Source organism: Oncorhynchus kisutch, linkage group LG4 (genome assembly GCF_002021735.2).
Source record: "Oncorhynchus kisutch isolate 150728-3 linkage group LG4, Okis_V2, whole genome shotgun sequence".
Classification (NCBI taxonomy): domain Eukaryota; kingdom Metazoa; phylum Chordata; class Actinopteri; order Salmoniformes; family Salmonidae; genus Oncorhynchus; species Oncorhynchus kisutch.
In genome coordinates this window covers 73,424,507-73,443,465 of record NC_034177.2, presented here as the reverse complement: position 1 = coordinate 73,443,465, position 18,959 = coordinate 73,424,507, and the positions used below count along the sequence as shown (strand labels likewise).

Sequence of the window (18,959 nt, the reverse complement as noted above, 5' to 3'; positions counted from 1 at the left end):
GCATTTTGGCAAACTTGAAGTGGGCTGTCATGAGCCTATTACTGAGGAGTGGCTTCAGTCTGGTCACTCTACCATAAAGGCCTCATTGGTGGAGTACTGCAGAGACAGTTGTCCTTCTGGAAAGTCTCCCATCTCCACAAAGGAACTCTAGTGCTCTGTCAGAGTGACCATCGGGTTCTTGGTCATCTCCCTCACCAAGGACATTCTCCGCTGATTGCTCAGTTTGGCCGGGCGGTGGTCCCAAAGTTCTTCCATTTAAGAATGATGGAGGCCAATGCATTCTTGGGGACCTTCAATGCTGAAGAAATGTTCTGGTACCCTTCCCCAGATTGTGCCTCAACACAATCCTGTCTCAGAGCTCTACGGACCATTCCTTCAAACTCATGGTTTGGTTTTTGCTCTGACATGCACTGTCAACCGTGGGACCTTACATAGACAGGTGTGTGCCTTTCCAAATCATGTCCAATCAATTGAATTAAACATTGGTGGACTTCAATCAAGTGTTAGAACACACACACACACACATATATATACACACACACACATATATACACACACATATGTTGTGTTTTTACATTTATTTAACTAGGCAAGTCAAATTTTTATTTACAGCTCCTAGCCTGGTCAAACCCTAACCCGGATGATGCTGGGTCAATTGTGCGCCACCCTATGGGACTCCCAATCACGGCCGGTTGTGATACAGCCTAGAATTAAACCACGGTCTGTAGTGACGCCTCTAGCACTGAGATGCAGTGCCTTAGACCCCTGCTATATTGTTGAAATCAGTTTTAACGTCTGGATTCTGTAATCCCGCCCGTGTTCTCCACAACGCAGATTTTATAGGGCCCTACAAAACGCTTTATAGGACCTTACAATACGTGTTATAGGGCCCTACAAAACGCTTTATAGGACCTTACAATACGTGTTATAGGGCCCTACAAAACGCTTTATAGGACCTTACAATACGTGTTATAGAGCAGATGTTTGCAGACACCATGAGTGCTCAATGTTACAAAGGTTGATGCGAGTCCAATTTCCATTTGGATTACCCACAATGTCTACATGCTCTTGAGCGGAGTTAGAAATACAATTACCCCCAAAAAATGCAATGTGTTTGAGGTCCTCTCCACAAGGTGGTTGCCTGGCTACCACATCGCTCTGGCCAATCTGTCTCACTGTCTCTTTCTCTGTGTTCTGAATTAAATTGGAGTATTAGGGCCTGCAGGAACAAATATCAAGATTTATACGTGGCTTTCATTCCCTGCCAAGGAGATAAATTGTAATCTATTGACTTGAGCTGAGTGAGGCCAGCCAGATAAACATTAGGAAGCATGTGTAAGTTCAGCATTACGCTTATGAACGCAAACACATTCCGACTGTTCTGATTGGTCCCAGAAACTGATGGGTTGGGCCAGAGCCGGCCTAAACAATTCCGTTATCAACTTTGATTGGAACGTCTCTAACAAATGTAACCAATCACAGATTTTTTTTTTTGTACAACGCCCCTCACCCAAACAACTTCTAGGATGGCAGATTCATAAATTAGTATTGGGACAGTGACAAATATATATATTTTTTGGCTCTGTACTCCAGCACTTTGGATTTGAAATTATACAATGACTATGAGGTTAAAGTGATGAGTGGGGAAGTTAGACGCACAAATATCATACCCCCAAGACATGCTAACCGCTCACCATTACAGTAACAGTGGAGGTTAGCATTTTTGGGGGGTGGTATGATATCTGTGCATCTGTAACATTCTCACACATCATTATTCACGATTCATTCAGGACTATCCGTAATCATGGTAGCATCCACATTAATGTAGAAGTCTTTAATAACATATTATATTCTTATTTACAATAAGAGTGATGACACAATACATTATTTACCATTCATTTCTATCGAGCACAAAATAATCTGAAATACAACCAAAACAAACAGCAAAGGCATCAACAAATTTGTAGTCACAAGCTTGAAGTCATCATTGTGTGCTATGAATATGGGACCAAATACTACACTTTTGACTACTTTAATACACATAAGTGAATTTGTCACAATACATTTGTTCCCCTAAAATGGGGGGACTATGTAAAATGAGTGGATTTGGCTATTTTAGCCCGTAGCTGACAGGTTTATAAAATCGAGCACACAGCCATGCAATCTCCATTGACAAACATTTGTAGTAGAATGGCCTTACTGAAGAGCTCCGTGACTTTCAATGTGTCACCGTCATAGGATGCCACCTTTCCAAGAAGTCAGTTCGTCAAATTTCTGCCCTGCTAGAGCTTCCCCGGTACCGGGGCAGTGGAAACATCTAGGAGCAAAAACTTCTCAGCAGCGAAGTGAGAGGCCACACAAGCTCACAGAATGGGATCGTAGAGTGCTAAAGCGTGTTGCACGTAAAAATTATTTGTCATAAACACTCATTACCGAGTTCCAAACTGCCTCTAGAAGCAACGTCAGCACAAGAACTGTTCGCCGGGAAATGTGGGTTTCCATGGCCGAGCAGTCGCACCCAAGCCTAAGATCACTATGTGCAAAGCCAAGCGTCGGCTGGAGTGGTGTAAAGCTCACAGCCATTGGACTCTGGAGCAGTGGAAACACGTTCTCTGGAGTGATGAATCACGCTTCAACATCTGGAAGTCCGACGGACAAATCTGGGTTTGGCGGATGCCAGGAGAAAGCTACCTGCCCAATTGCATAGTGACAACTGTAAAGTTTGGTGAAGGAGGTGCTGTTTTTTATGGTTCGGGCTAGGCCCCTTAGTTCCAGTGAAGGGAAATCGTAACGCTACAGCATACAATGAAATTCAAGTCGATACTCTGGTTCCAACCTTGTGGCAACAGTTTGGAGAAGGCCTTTTCCTGTTTCAGCATAACAATGCCCCCATGCACAAAGCGAGGTCCATACAGAAATGGTTTGTCGAGATAGGTGTGGGAGAACTTGACTGGCCTGCATAGAGCCCTGACCTCAACCTAATCGAACACCTTTGGGATGAATTGGAACGTCGACTGCGAGCCATGCCTAACATCAGTACCCGACCTCACTATTGCTCTTGTGGCTAGAAAGCCTCCACTCTTCTGGGAAGGCTGTTATAGTAGAAAGGGGGGCCAACTCCGTATTAATGCCCATGATTTTGGAATGAGATGTTAGACGAGCAGGTGTCTTACTTTTGGTAATGTAGTGTATAAGTGAATTTGTCCCAATACCTTTGGTCCCCTTAAAATGGGGGGACTATATACAAAAAGTGTTGGACTTTCTAAACAGTTCACCTGATATGGATGAAAATACCCTCAAATTAAAGCTGACAGACTAGTAGTCATTGTATCATTTGAAGTACAGGGCCAAAACAACAAAACATTTGTCACTGTCCCAAAACTTTGAGCTCACTGTAAGTAGGGATCGATAGAACAGAGGAATTAAATTCAGTATGAGTCATCAGGCAAACAAGGTGTAGGTCCAGTATGTAGTTTGCATGCAAGCAGAGCATACATAAACTGTGTCTCCGGGATGAGAGATCAGTGGTGGTACTAGTACAATATAGGATCTTAATTTAAGCTAGTTTGCTAAAGCAGGAAAATAATCCTGCAGCAACAGGAAACATGAATTATTATGTGGATTATAATTTATGAACATTTTAAAGGGGTTGATACATTTTAAGAAAGGGAAAACCAAGTCTGATATTTCAAAGTGGAAATTACAAACTTCAGAAGTCTTTTTAAACCTCAAATACACTACAAGTTTTACATTTCCTGCATTGTAGTAATAATAATAATAATGAGTATTGCGATACTGGTATCGTCCCGGCCCTATGCAACAAGGTGATCAAATTAAGACCCTACACCTGTACTGGTACTGGTGGAGGAGGGGACATAAAGGGTTCTGCCCTATCTTCTGTGTGTTATTTTTGTTGTTGGAGGGGGGGGGGGGGGGGGGGGGGGGGGGTCTGCTCTACCGCTGAGGAATGAGCTAACGTAAAACCCACCCGACCCCCCACACTCAGGAGGGCATGGAAACACCTGAATACACAAATGAAAACTTTAAAAATAGCAGGTCTCCTTGTAATGATATGCAGTTACAAGCCAGATGCCTACAGACTCAGGGACATGGAAACCCAGCAGCCCCAAATCTCATGTTTTACTTTCTCTGTAAACAGAGAAGGGATGCCTCCAGGAGCCCATTACAGCAGGTCTCTCCCTTTCCCACACACACACACTTGTCCACCAAGGTACACACACAAACCCCCAACAGTGACCGTACGCACATATTGTCACGAACCGGCTCGAAGTTCGTAACAAAAAGGGAGACAACATGGAGATAAGGAATAACAAAATAGATTTATTAACGTAAACTAAATACAATTGGCAATGATGTGTGTAGTCAGTAATCAGTAGTGTACAAGTGAGTGGTTGCGTGCATAAATGTGATAATGAGGGGTGTTGAAAGGTGCCAACGCAAACAAACAAAACATCCACAAAAATGCCATAACCATCAGTGTGTCTGCATGGAGAGAGTCTCCTCAATGAATGGGGAAGAGGTGTATTTATCCTGAGACACACCCAAGCCCAGGTGTGTCCCATTTCGCTGATGACCCTTGCAGCTCCGCCCACCAACATCCTAATAAGGAAAGCAAGAGCAAAGAGAAAGAATACGGCAGACAGAGTGGGAGGGTCGTCACAATATCCCAAACCAGAAGCCAAGGATTATAGGCAACATCCGCAGTGAGTTAAATGTTGAGCTGCCACTTTCAAGGAGCGGGACACTAATCCGGACTCTTATAGGAAATCCCGCTATGACCTCCTACGAGCCATCAAACAGGCAAAGCGTCAATACAAGAATAAGATTGAATCGTAATACCCCGGCTCTGATGCTGGTCGGATGTAGCAGGGCTTGCAAACTATCACGGATTACAAAGAGACACCCAGCCGCGAGCTGCCCAGTGACACAAGCCTACCAGACAAGCTAAATGCCTTCTATGTTCACTTCGAGGCAAGCAACACTGAACCATGCATGAGAGCACCAGCAGTTCCAGACAACTGTGTGATCTCACTCTCCATAGCAGATGTGAGTAAGAACTTTAAACAGGTTAACATTCACAAGGCCCTGCGACCAGACGGATCACCAGGACACATACTCAGAGCATGCACTGACCAGCTGGCGGGTGGCTTTACTGATATTTTCAACCTCTCCCTGACCTATTCTGTAATACCTACATGTTTCAAGCAGACCACCATAGTCCCTGTGCCCAAGAACGCCAAGATAATAATCATTTACACAGGTTTCTCCACAGCACTCACATCTGTAGCCATGAAATGCTTTGAAAGGCTGGTCATGGATCTCATCAACCCAATCATCCCAGACACCCCGGACCCACTCCAATTCGCATACCGCCACAACAGATCCACAGATGATACTCTCTCTATTGCACTCCACAGTGTCCTCTACCACCTGGACAAGAGGAACACCTATGTGAGAATGTTGTTTATTGACTACAGTTCAGCATTCAACACCATAGTGCCTCCCAAGCTCATCACTAAGCTAAGGACCCTGGGACTAAACACCTCCTTCTGCAATTGGATCCTGGACGTCCTGACAAGCCGGCCCCAGTTGGTGAGGGTAGCAACAACATATCCGCCACGAGGACCCTCAACACAGGGGCCCCTCAGGGGTGCACGCTTAGTCCCCTCCTGTAAGACTGCGTGGCAGCGCACGACTCCAACACCATCATTAATTTTGCCGATGACACGACGGTGGTATGCCTGATCACCGACTACAACGAGACTGCCTATAGAGAGGTCAGTGACCTGGCAGTGGTGCCAGGACAACAACCTCTCCCTAAACATCAGCAAAAAAAAGAAGCTGATTGTGGACTACAGGAAATGGGGGTCCATCCAGGATCTCTATACCAGGCAGTGTCAGAGGAAAGCCCTAAAAATGGTCAAAGACTCCAGCCACCCAAGTCATAGACTATTCTCTATGCTACCGCAAGGCAAGCTATCCAGATTATCTGCATTGACCCTTCCCTACTCCATTCCATATGTCCCTCTGACCATTACCCCTAGTAACTACCGCCAGGAAGACACAATGCTGTGACAGTCCGATATTAAAAGGTACATTGTAATTCATATAAAATGGCAGATTTACATGTTCTTGTGTAATTCATGAATATCAGGCCTTGTGGCATTTAATTGGGAGTAGGTTATGCAGTCACCTGTATTTCACAGCCTCCATCACACCCACACCAGCCCCCTCTTCACCCCTCTCTGTGCTATGGGAGAATGTGACAGGCAGCAGCCCAGTGGGATTCCTAGGTAGGCTTTCAAAGACAAAGTGCCAACATAGGGGATGTCTCCATCCTTTAAAGTACTCGCTTTCATCCATGTTCTGGAATGGGAGTGTGAAGATTCTTTTTTTTTACTGAATATATGAAAAAATGTAAAGAATAATTTAATACATTTTAGAATAAGGCTGTAATGTAACAAAATGTGGAAAAAGCCAAGGGGTCTGAATACTTTCCGAATTAACTGTATATTGGCTAACCATCCTAAAATCTCATCAGAAATTAGGTGTTTTTGGTGTAACAGTAGCGCTATAGGCATACTATGCTATCATATTTTGTTGTCAAATGCTAATTAAATCCTTCATTATGTGATGTAGTGTGACATTTTATCAAATCAAATGCTTACTTACAAGCCCTTAACCAACAAAGCAGTTAGGAAAAATAAGAGTTAAAAAAATATTTACTAAATAAACAAAAGTTAAAAATAAAAGACCAACAATAAAATAACAATAACTATGCTAAATACAGGGGGTACCAGTACCGAGTCAATGTGCGGGGGTACAGGTTAGTTGAGATAATTGAGGTAATATGTACATGTAGGTAGGGGGAAGCACAGATAAACAGGCAAGTAGCAGCAATGTAAAAAAGGGGGTGGGGGGGGGGAATCAATGCAAATAGTCCAGGTAGCCATTTGATTAGCTGTTCAGCAGTATTATGGCTTCGGGATAGAAGCTGTTAAGAAGTATTTTTTGGACCTAGAGTTGGCGCTCCGGTACCACTTGCCGTGCGGTAGCAGAGAGAACAGTCTGACTAGGGTAGCTTTGGGCATTTTTAGGGCCTTCCTTTGACACCGCCTGGTATAGAGGTCCTGGATGGCAGGAAGCTTGGCTCCAGTGATGTACTGGGCCATACGCACTGCCCTCTGTTGCGCCTTGCAGTCCGATATGGAACATTTGCCATAACAGATTGTGATGCAACCATTCAGGATGCTCTCGATGGTGCAGCTTTATAACTTTGAGGATATGAGGACCCATGCCAAATCTTTTCAGTGTCCTGCAGGGGAATAGGCATTGTCGTGCTCTCTTCATGACTATCTTGGTGTGTTTGGACCATGATAGTTTGTTGGTGATTTGGACACCAAGGAACTTGGAAGCACTCAACCTGCTCTGTGCTTGGCCCTTCTTTTCCTGTAGTCCACAGTCATCTCCTTTGTTTTGATCACTTTGAGGGAGAGGTTTTATTGCTAAGCTTACATATGGCATTTATTTAAGATTTAGCAAAAAAAATGTATTTATATTTTACCCCAATTGTTAGTAGTTACCGTGCACTGCACCCGGCCCGCCACAGGATATCCCTACCGGCCAAACCCTCCCTAACCCGGACGACGCTAGGTCAATTGTGCATCGCCCCACGGAACCCCCGGTCACGGCCGGCTGCGACAGAGCCTGGACGCGAACCCAGAGTCTTTGGTGGCACAGCTAGCACTGCGATGCAGTGCCCTAGACCACTGTGCCACCCGGGAGGCCCATCATTTACCCATTTGATTGAGAATTTTAGGTGTAAGGAGAAATAAAAATGTTTAAACAAAGATAAGATATTTATTTTGGCCTTTACTACGAAAGCCTATAGAAAAGCATTGGATAACACATTCAGAAAAGGACAGTCAATAGCTAAATCATAAGAAAAAAAGGTTGAGGTGTCTTATATATATATATATATATAAAAAATCGTTTTTTTAATGTTTGTTTTTTTACACATATTTAACCCCTTTCATTGGGTTGCTACAAAACTACCTCTAACTTCCATTTGTTGAACCAACTTGTAATGCTGAAGGACAGTGCTACCATTCGGCCAGTTCACGAACAAACCACAATAATGTGCAGTAACCTATTGCCTAATAGGCCTACGAATACGTGGTATAGCTATTTGTAGTCTATAGTCTAATGTAAATACTAATACATATAGTTTAGTTTATTACTTCCACCATTTTGAAAGAACAAGCACCCTTGAAAAACTTGAAAAAGCCATACATACACATGAGTAAAATCATGGAGGATAACACACAATGCAATCTAGGACTTATTTCCATTGTGGTCCTCTTGAAACAAGATGGCTAGACAAGATCGAACACGGTTGAACACAGTATGACAGCACCAGATCCTACTTCCTCTGATCTGGCAGACTCACTAAACACAAATTCTTTGTTTGTAAATTATGAGTGTGACCCTGGCTACCTGTAAAAACAAATGTTTTTAATTATTGTACCTTCTGGTTTGCTGAATTTAAGGAATGTTAAATTGTTTGTACTTTTACTATTGATACTTAAGTATATTTTAGCAACTACATTTACTTTTGATACTAAAGTATTTTTAAAACCAAATACTTTTACTCAAGTAGTATTTTACTGGATGACTTTTACTTAAGTCTTTTTCTATTAAGGTATCTTTACTTTAACTCAAGTATGACAATTAGGTACTTTTTCCACCACTGGGGGTCATTCATTTGGGCACAGAAGACAGCAAACAGTTTACCTTATTTTTAAAGCTGCCCAGTTGCCCGTCGTGGCAACTCATTCTACTCGGAGGCTCCAGTATACAATAAAGTACATTTCCCAGCATTACTCCTGAACCTCTATAAGCACACATTAGCAACACCTGATCTGGTGCAGTGATTGTGTGTGTCCCTAACATGGGGAAAATAGTCAGTTAAATATTTGGGCGCAGAACCATAAATACTCCTGTCAACCAAACCTAGTCTAATCTGGGACACACTAGCCTCAACAGGCAGTCAGTTCAGTTCCTGAAAGCAGCTCCTGCCTATGTGAGTATGTGGACTCACCTTCAATACTACCCTGATCAGCTTGTTCTGGGCTATCTGGAGCTTGCCCTTCATAAGCTTAGAGAAGTCCCCAAACCAGGAAGTACTAGTGCAGTCAACATGGTATTGAATAAGGGCAGTGGCTAGTACTTTCATGGAGCCCTTATCAAGCAGCTTGGACTTTCTAGCCAAAAACTCAGTCCTAGCATTAACCTTCCCTAGCACTTTAGTAGCCATGCTCACACCTCCCAAGCTTCCATCAAGGATGCATCCTAGGTAGCTAACAGAGGTTTTAGTAGTCAGCACCTCACCCCTTAATTTCAGAGGACCTACTGTACTCAATTCAGGTCTGGATCCCAAAATAATTACCTAAGTGCAGAGATGGTGCATTATGTCCAAGCCATTTGCTAATGTTCGTAAGTCTGTGCTAAATATGCTCTCCAACATAGTTTTACTTTCGTGAGACACAGGAAGTGTCGAGTCATCCGCATAAAGGAAAAGACGGCAAGAACAAGCATCTTTCATATCGTTAATAGACAGTAAAAACAGTAGAGGCCCAAGCACGCTCCCCTGCGGAATGTCACAACTCATTGGTTTTGCCTGAGACAGTGAACCATTAACCTCTACTACTTGCTCCCTTCCTGATAAATAGGACTTTACCCAGCCTAGAGGGATACTGCTTAACCCCAGTGCCTCCAGTTTGGAGATTAGGAGACAGTGGTTAACTGCATCAAAGGCCTTCTGTACGTCAAGCAGTACCATTCCACACAGATTTACTTAATCAATCTCTTTCCTGATGAAGTCAGTCAAATAAAGTAGACATGAATCAGGGAGTATGTTTTTCTAAAACCCGACTGAAAATCATTAATTAGACTTTGTTTGTTGACATGTATTAATACACTTGCTCATGTAAAACTCTATCCAGGATCTTCGATGTTATACTGAGGATAGATACAGGCTTATAATTGCCAGGATCAGACCTTATCCCCTTCTTATACAGAGGTATAACTTTAGTGTGTTTAATATCCCTGGGAAAGATGCCTAATTCAAAAGAGAGGTTAACGATATGTGTAATACAAGGGCCAATTTGCTCAGCAGAATCTATAAGAAACCTTGCAGGAATGTTATCCTTGCCCGTGGCTTTGGAGCGTTTAAACTCTGCCAGCGTACTGGCTATTTTGGCTGTTGCTACCTTTGCAAAAGAAAAAGATTTTGGCTGAACCCCTAACTAGGCATAATACTTCTTGACTTGGTCATTCCCATACAAACCTGAACTGGTGGGCAGCTTGGTAGCCAGCTTACTGGCACCAGAAGTTTAAAAAAAAAGTTTTTTAAAAAAATTAAAAGAGTTAAAATTAAAAGAGTTAAATTCATTGGCAACTTCTGCTTTTTCATATACCATCTCCCCCCTGATGTTGAGCCTAATACTGTTTTGTTTATTTTTGGTAGTACTACTACAGCTTAGTTAAATTATTTCCCAAACCTTTTAGGGTCTTTTCAATGATTTTATCAGCAAAGTAACCCCTTTTAGCTTCATCCATCCTGCTCTGTGCTTCATCCATCCTGCTCTGTGCTTCATCCATCCTGCTCTGTGCTTCATCCATCCTGCTCTGTGCTTCATCCATCCTGCTCTGTGCTTCATCCATCCTGCTCTGTGCTTCATCCATCCTGCTCTGTGCTTCATCCATCCTGCTCTGTGCTTCATCCATCCTGCTCTGTGCTTCATCCATCCTGCTCTGTGCTTCATCCATCCTGCTCTGTGCTTCATCCATCCTGCTCTGTGCTTCATCCATCCACCAATATCTCTACGTGTACATGACCATCTGATCATTTATCACTCCAGTGTTAATCTGCAAAATTGTAATTATTCGCCTACCTCCTCATGCCTTTTGCACATAATGTATATAGACTTTATTTTTTTTCCTACTGTGTTATTAACTTGTTCATTGTTAACTCCATGTGTAACTCTGTGTTGTATGTTCACACTGCTATGCTTTATCATGGCCAGGTCGCAGTTGCAAATGAGAACTTGTTCTCAACTAGCCTACCTGGTTAAATAAAGGTGAAATAAAAATAAAATAAAAAAATCCTGCTCTGTGCTTCATTTCTGTGATCTTAATATAGGACAAAATCATGCTGCTCTTGAGAGTTCTTAAATTTGGCCTTATTCCTTGCTTGGATAGATTCTAGAATCTCATGATTAAACCAAGGGCTAGATCTCCACTTTATTCTGACCCTTCTAATAGGAGCAATCACATTCATCTCACCAAGGAATCCACATTTAAAGGCTTCCCAGGCACTGTCTACCCCTACACTATCTAGCACAGGTGACCAGTCAATTTTAGCCACTTAAACATTTCAACACAGTATTTTTTGAGTCTTCTGATTCTAACAGTTTTGTGACACTTAAATGTATCTTTAAAAACTCTCCTTGTGCAAAATGTAATAAATCGATCACTGATTCCATATACTATTACTCCACTCTGCTATATTTTCTATTTATCAGACACCAATATTAAGTCAATCGTACTTTGCACTGTTTCACATACCCTGGTGGGATCTATTATCAATTGGGTCCGAGTAAGTGATCTACAGAAGTGCATAAAGACATTGCGGGATGTGCTATCCTTTTTGCAAACATCATTATTGAAATCACCAAACAAAATGATTTCCTTCACCAGGGAATCATTACAATTTGACAACAATTTCAAGACCTTCTTTGAATGCAATCTGATTGGGCAGCCAGTAGCACACCAAACAAAATCGGCTTGGTTTTGGGAAGGCAAATCTCCAACCAGACAATCTCCAGCTTACTATCATTGCACTGTTTGCAAGGTTAACTTTATTGTGAGTAGGCATTTCATTGTATTGTGAAGCTTAAAATGCTGTATTATAAATAAACTTTGATTTGATTCGTTTTGTGGACATGAGGCGGTCGCGGTCACGCAACCAGGCAACCCTGCCTGCGAACTTCAAAACCAGTGTCTGCCCTCAGCCCAATTGGGAATTTCCTATTGGTGTAACGGTCTAAGAGATTGGTTGCTCCTGTGGGAGACCTAGGTTCATATCCCATATGTTACATTAGCTTGAACACATGGTTACAATATACAGTACCACAGAGAGGTGAACTATCAATTCATATAATTTATTTGCATAGATTAAACATTCTATCAAATCAATTGAACAAGCAGTGAACATAAATAATTGCAGGAAATTTGTTTTAAAACAGCCATAAAAATCAAGCTTTTGGTGTGGTGTATTCATTCATACATCTCAATAAACTATAACCTACATACATTATTACCTCCAACTTGGCCCAATTCACATTTCCAATTGCCCACCCTGACATACCAAGCTAGAACGGCCCTGCGTCTCAACCTATAGCCAATGTAGGCTAAATATCACAAGCAGGGCTACAGCAACTTCCAGAGAGTCAGGCTCCTTGGGCTATGCAGTGGCCACTCTGGTTGGGGTGTCCTTGGCAGAACGGTGTAACCAAGTGGTCACATATCATTCTGGGTTCCACTGCGCAAGATGAACGTCAAGGCAGACACACAGTGAATTTTGATTTTTTTTGTAATGTTCTGATTGGCCAAAGTGGTCAAGACTCCGACGGGCCTCCGCATTGCACACATGCAGTCTATAGTCCTTCATCATTCTCGCCACCATCAGAGAGAAGACAGGGAAGAAACCACCATTTACCTCTAGGCTACTATACATATTTATTTAGTTTGTGATTCTATCATTTTTCATGGAATTTTTGTGGTAATTAAATATAATTTATTTAGAATTTATCCGAATACATTTTCCAGAAATAGTTTTACCAGCACTGTGTATTCTATAATTGAAAAAAAGTGAGGGAGCGTCACTCCTCCGCAATTTGGCAGCACTACACCCCTGGTATTTACAGCCTTCACAAAGATCTGCTTTGGGCAGGATTGACTACAGGAAAAGAGAAGGAAATAAAATACAACAGAGAGTGCATTCTCTATAAATCATGCCATTATTTCAGATCAAATATGACATTAAAAAGTACTCTTCCCTCTCTCCCCATACTCTGTCTCCTTTACCCCTTCTACATTTCTCCTTCCTCTCACATTGACTGACTATAGACAACTCTTGCCTGACTTTGTTGTGCAGTCCATCTCTCTCTTAATACTCGGTCGTTCCAGAGACTTGGCAAAGCAGTTAAAGAGGAGAGTAAGAAAGTGAACTAATCCTGTCTACATGTTTACCACTTCCAGATGAATGTCTTGTTCAGAACACTCTGTGAGGGGAGCCCGGTAGTAGACCAGAGAAGCTTCTTCTCTGGGATTGGGAAATAGATGGCACAAAAACACTGAACCATTGCAAAAGAGTGCGATAAGAGAGGAATCCCCTTCTGGTAGGGGAGATTTGTGATATGTATTGTGCAAAACAATAAGTAAAAACTAGGCTTTGTGGTAAAAAGGAATGGAACGCTTTGGAATAACAGCACACCGTTCATCACCCTCTATTGAGAATAAGTGCATCCAGGTAGAGGACATAGCCTTAGGCCTGGCCCAGAGTAAGTCTGGTTAGATGTTGGCAGGGACATAGCCTTAGGCCTGGCCCAGAGTAAGTCTGGTTAGATGTTGGCAGGGACATAGCCTTAGGCCTGGCCCAGAGTAAGTCTGGTTAGATGTTGGCAGGGACATAGCCTTAGGCCTGGCCCAGAGTAAGTCTGGTTAGATGTTGGCAGGGACATAGCCTTAGGCCTGGCCCAGAGTAAGTCTGGTTAGATGTTGGCAGGGACATAGCCTTAGGCCTGGCCCAGAGTAAGTCCGGTTAGATGTTGGGAAACCAAAATGTGTTCTTAGAATAACAGAGATCTGTAAGTCTGATTAATTTACCTCATTGGGTCAGATTAGGTTTCCTTTTTCCACCATTATTTTTGTTACAGAGAAAGAGAGTGATTCACTACTGAAATATATCAACAGGCTATTTTCTCTCATTTCTTAAAATGTAATGAACATGTAACCACAAAAATATTTCCCCAATATTTTAACTTCTGACATTTATTGGAGGGTTGTGTCTGTAAGTCAATGAACTCGCAACCCCATTGACACGGTTTGAATATCTATGCAACCAAAGACTCTTACCGGCAGCAACTATTACATTAGCAGAAGGGTTCCCAAACTGGTGTAACAACCCCGATTCTATGAACCAAGCGCAACCCCATTTTCAAATCAGGTGACCCCACATGGGGTCGTGACCGCTAGTTTGGGAAAATGGGGCCGTGAAAGGAGTCTATAAGACCCATATTGTATGTCCATGTCCTATCACTTGAGAGATAAGGATAACTAGCCTAGTGTTGTAAGAGTCATTCCCAGAAGACACTGTTTTCACAAGTTCAGGGCAGCAGGTCATTGCAGTCCAGTGCTGAGACATCTGGCACCAAGCTGTGGTTTTGAGCTAAGATCTGTATGGCTTCTATTGAAGTGTGGGACCATTGCACGGTGCTTTAACTTTATAACAAACAAGGTTTTAATAACATTATGTTGAAAGGTTCCTCCTACTGTTTAACAGGTGCATTTTCAGTGAGGGGGAAAGAGGACAGGGACCAATGGGGATAGGAGATATACAGAAGCTGTGGAACTATGACTGAATGGGGGAAAAGCATGACATGGCAACAGACAAACCACTGTAAAATAGATTACAAGTATCCAGAGCCATAAATGTAGATATATGTCTCTGTATCTATCTATTCAAAGTAATGTATTTTATGGGGGGGCATATCATGGAATCCTGTGGTTAGATGTACCGTGAATGGCCTGAAACAGCAGATAGCAAATACACTAAATCTTTGTTATGGCCCACAGAAGATAAATGATGTCAGCACAGCCTATTAAATGTGAGTAGCCCTTGGAGAATAGACTCTCTCTGCCTGATCACTAACTGGGCATCGATCAAGTCAATCAATAGCTGCCATGGAGGAAGGGGTGGGGCTTGCGTTAGCATTACCCATAAAACAACAGATAACGATCTTCATGACTCAAAAACAAGTCAAGGCGTCAGGCTAATATGCCTACTCCTCCACTGAGCCCATCAATCCGAGGATGTAGCTACAGTATATGGATAGAAACGAGCAGAAGCTCTCCAAGGAGGTCTACTGTACTACAGCACTCTATGAAGCTGGCACTGTTTAGAGGCAAAGCCTCACGCTGAAGATATAAAGTAACAGTGATGTTGAAGCTTCCATCAGGAAGTCCATCTATCATTTCACCTGTCATCTCCTTCTCCCTGGACTAGTGTCAGCAGTGTGGTTGGCTGGTCTTACTGTGAAACTGCTTAGACACACAGACTGTCATCACCACTGTTGTGGTTCTGAGCGTGGATCCTGGATTGTGCATGCACGCACGCACACACAAAATCTATTCCTAAAATGACAAAGTATTTTTCCCCCCAATTTGGCCTTGGCGGCAGGGTAAGCTTCCCCATAGCAATCTCTTTTCATGCTTTCAACATGACCAAAGTGTACAACATAGTGCCAAGAGAAACACAGCCTTGGCGTCTCAAAAGCTCCAGACTTTTGCTCAGCCTATTGGTGACCACAAAACCTCTAGTCCAGTGAGTCAGCCTCCAGGGTAGGGCACAAACTTGGAAAAACAGTAACTGGGGAAACCGAGTTATGAAAAGATCCTTCAACCTCAACCACCCACCTCTCCCCAACCCCGACCCACCGCTTGCTCAAAGGCACTTTAAGCGGAAGTCAACATGAGTCAACAGAGACAGGTTTATCCAAAGGTCATCTGTCTACCTACCATGGCCTGATGTCAGAGCACTGAGCAATAGCCTAGACAGGAGGGGGAGAGAAAACGTCAGAAGGAAACAGTGGGCACTCTGACATATCGACAGATTGTACCACTGATTCAGACATCAAACACCTCTGGATGCCAGTGGATGATTCATACAATATGGTATTGCCATCCTACCTGATGTGTGTGTGTGTGTGTGTGTGTGTGTAGTCAGATATAATGTAATGAAACAATTAAATTGTGAGAGAAGATACTACATTTCTGATGTGCCGAGAAATTCATTTGTTAGTTCCACCTCATGGAATAGCCTTTTCTGGTTTAGTCTCTGGTGGACTAGAAGAGGATTCAACCCCCAGGAATGACAGACATTCTACAGCAGTTCACTGAGGAAAAATAAGTCTGCCTCAGAAAAAGAGCATTCTGACACAGCTCCTATCTGAGCAAGCACCTCTATAATACATTCCACTCAACACAGAAGTTTAGTTTTGATTTACATTCGGTTGAGTTGTCAACGACAGTGAATTCAATGTGAAATCAACAAAACATTTCACCATGTCATTGGATTTAGGTTCAGAGTTGAGTGGAAAAAAATAAGAAGTTCCCTTACATTGATTACTTTTTGCCAATCCAACCAGTTTTCCACCTCGATCATATTTAGTTTTTTGGGTTGAAATTAAGTGGAAACAATGTTGATTACACCAGTTTATGCTCAGTGGCATGTGGAAATGCAATTTGGCATTCAATTTGGCCCCAATAATGTGTTAGTGGATGTAATCTTCAATTAATGGGTACACTTGTAGTTCAACCTGAGGGCAGCAGTTTGTCTTTATAGTCTTCTAATGCAATCTATTGTAGGAGTACATAGCCACAAAAGCATTAAACTAATTGACTGCTCTTTGTTTGTTGAAACTCTAGTTTGATTCCAAGATGAGAACATTAAAATGTTGACAACTCACAAAAAATGGTCACTGTCGCTAAAATATTGGCATGGGCATTGAAATTTATTCAGGATAGGCTAATTTCCTAAACTTAATTTTCTGCAAAATGTTGAACTTGGTTATCAGAAAGAAGTACATTGCCGGTTCCATTATTTATATTGTTCATAAATGTCATCACAAGTTGGAGTGAAGGCTATAATATAGTACAACCCCTGTGAATAGGGTAAATATTTCTAGGTGGAATAGCAGTACTCTACGAGAGAATGCTCTCATTACTAAGCCAAAGTAAGACCACAAACTTTGTTTGGTTTGCATATCGAGCAACAACGGTAAAATGTTGCCTACACATGCTGGTAATAACGAGTGGCCAAATTAAATTGCTGTTACTCACGTTCAAGATCCGATGAATCAATCAAAGCGACTTCTTTGCGCGCTCTTCATGAACATTCCAAATCCATTCTAGTAATACAAAATTAACTCAGTTTTGTCTCAATAAGGTAAGGTATACGAGTTTATACAGGCACATTATAATGAACTCCCAACTGCGTTCTTTTGAATGGCACTCTATCAAACACTGGTTTTATAGCGCGGGCGTTTAGTGACTATCAAGCAAGGATCTAAGCAGAATCCTTCGGGTGTCCACACTCTGACGTCACGACATTGCAATTCAAATTCAACACGGTTAAATTAAGGTAACAGTTGAGGTTAGGGTTTAGGACATGGACATCCCAAGGATCCCGGAAACAATAACCTATGAAGCATCTCGTCTCTCCAGATTATTATTATGACCGAGCTGCAAGAGTCCGAAGAGTGGAAGGGACCAAGGGAAGAGAGGATTTCGGTACTCGCAATAATCACAGCAATACAACGAACATTCCTACTGTAGGCGACACCAGTGTCTGCATTTCTAGCCCCTTCTACTATCCTTCATTGAAAAGCTGCAGACTGATTACATCTCGTTATGATGCAAACTATGTTCATAAATTAAGGTTGGCAGAAATATGTAGAGACATTTTCAAAAAGACCGACAATACCATCAAAAAACACGGAATTTCAAAATAAAAAATGATTCAGACTTATCAGGCATTCCTGCCAATATACAGGCTCTGACCAGCCTCGCCATAAGCAATTCCAACACTGGTAAATGTTACTAAATATCTTCTAGACATAAGTATTCATGCTGCATTCATAACCAAGTGGGAAGGTGGTAATTACCCTTCTTTTAAAAATCAAAGAGCAAATTGTAATCAAATAAGCTTTTTTTTAGAGCAATGCCATAAAATAACCACTTTATGGCCTCTGAAGAATCATAGATGGGATGGTTCTTTAAAAAGTCCAAACAAAATCAAAACCAGAAATGTTTCAGCCCTCCAAGATAGGAAATGAATAGCCCTTATGTAGGTTTTCCATATTTCCCAGACTGCCTTCCGAGTGAATTCTAGAGTTACCAGTATCACCCATGACGTTGCTGGCTAGTGACAGAGATGTGCTTGTTGCGTTCATTCATTTTCAGTCCTGTGGCTTTCACCAAGTGAGACCTTGGGTGAATATGTTGTGATAAAATGGTACTATATAAAACAATACAATTTCCCAAGATATTCTGTTGAGGGCCTAGTTTAACCCTAATACAGTGACCTGAAACGTATGTTTTACAGATGTCATCAGGCCTGTAACTCACATTATGCCTTTTGAAATCCATCTAGATTGGGGATATTCAACATTTGACATTTTTATTCAACTGCAACTTGCTTCAGAATGACGGCCAGGGTTGGGAAGACTAAGTTAAACGTCTAAACTGGAACAACCATTTCAGTAACGGGTACAATAAGTCTAAGTAACAGATTGGAATAGTTTAGAAAATGTTATTTATATTTGAGTAGCATAAGATTATTTAATCAATCAATGTACATGCAAAAACATACTGTAGATATTGAAAGAAACTATTTAAAAAATCTACCTGCAATAAAGCATACTGGGAAATATGATAATAATGGGCATGGTTTAAGTTCATCTGTGGTTATGAAAACCAACACTGTGGTTCTTTTAAACCACTGAGTGTTAGTTTAACTCTTTATAGTGTTGATTTAACTCTTGAATCAACACTACAAATGTTACACTGAAATATCAACACTAGTTATCACTGAC

General features: G+C 41.9%; 1 protein-coding gene across 21 annotated transcripts in view; it reads right to left on the bottom strand.

Moving 5' to 3' along the window:
* Positions 1-18,185, bottom strand: part of LOC109889975 (carbohydrate sulfotransferase 15) — a 40,290-nt gene extending 22,105 nt beyond the window's left edge. For 5 of the 21 annotated variants that reach the window (XM_031823604.1, XM_031823609.1, XM_031823603.1 and 2 more), the window contains exon 1: positions 18,030-18,182. The gene's annotated coding sequence lies outside the window, so the exon portion shown is untranslated. Of the gene's footprint in view, positions 1-17,205 lie in introns of all 21 variants that reach the window. The other 16 variants (XM_031823594.1, XM_031823599.1, XM_020481870.2 and 13 more) reach the window with 7 other exon arrangements.
* Positions 18,186-18,959: the final 774 nt, after the last annotated feature.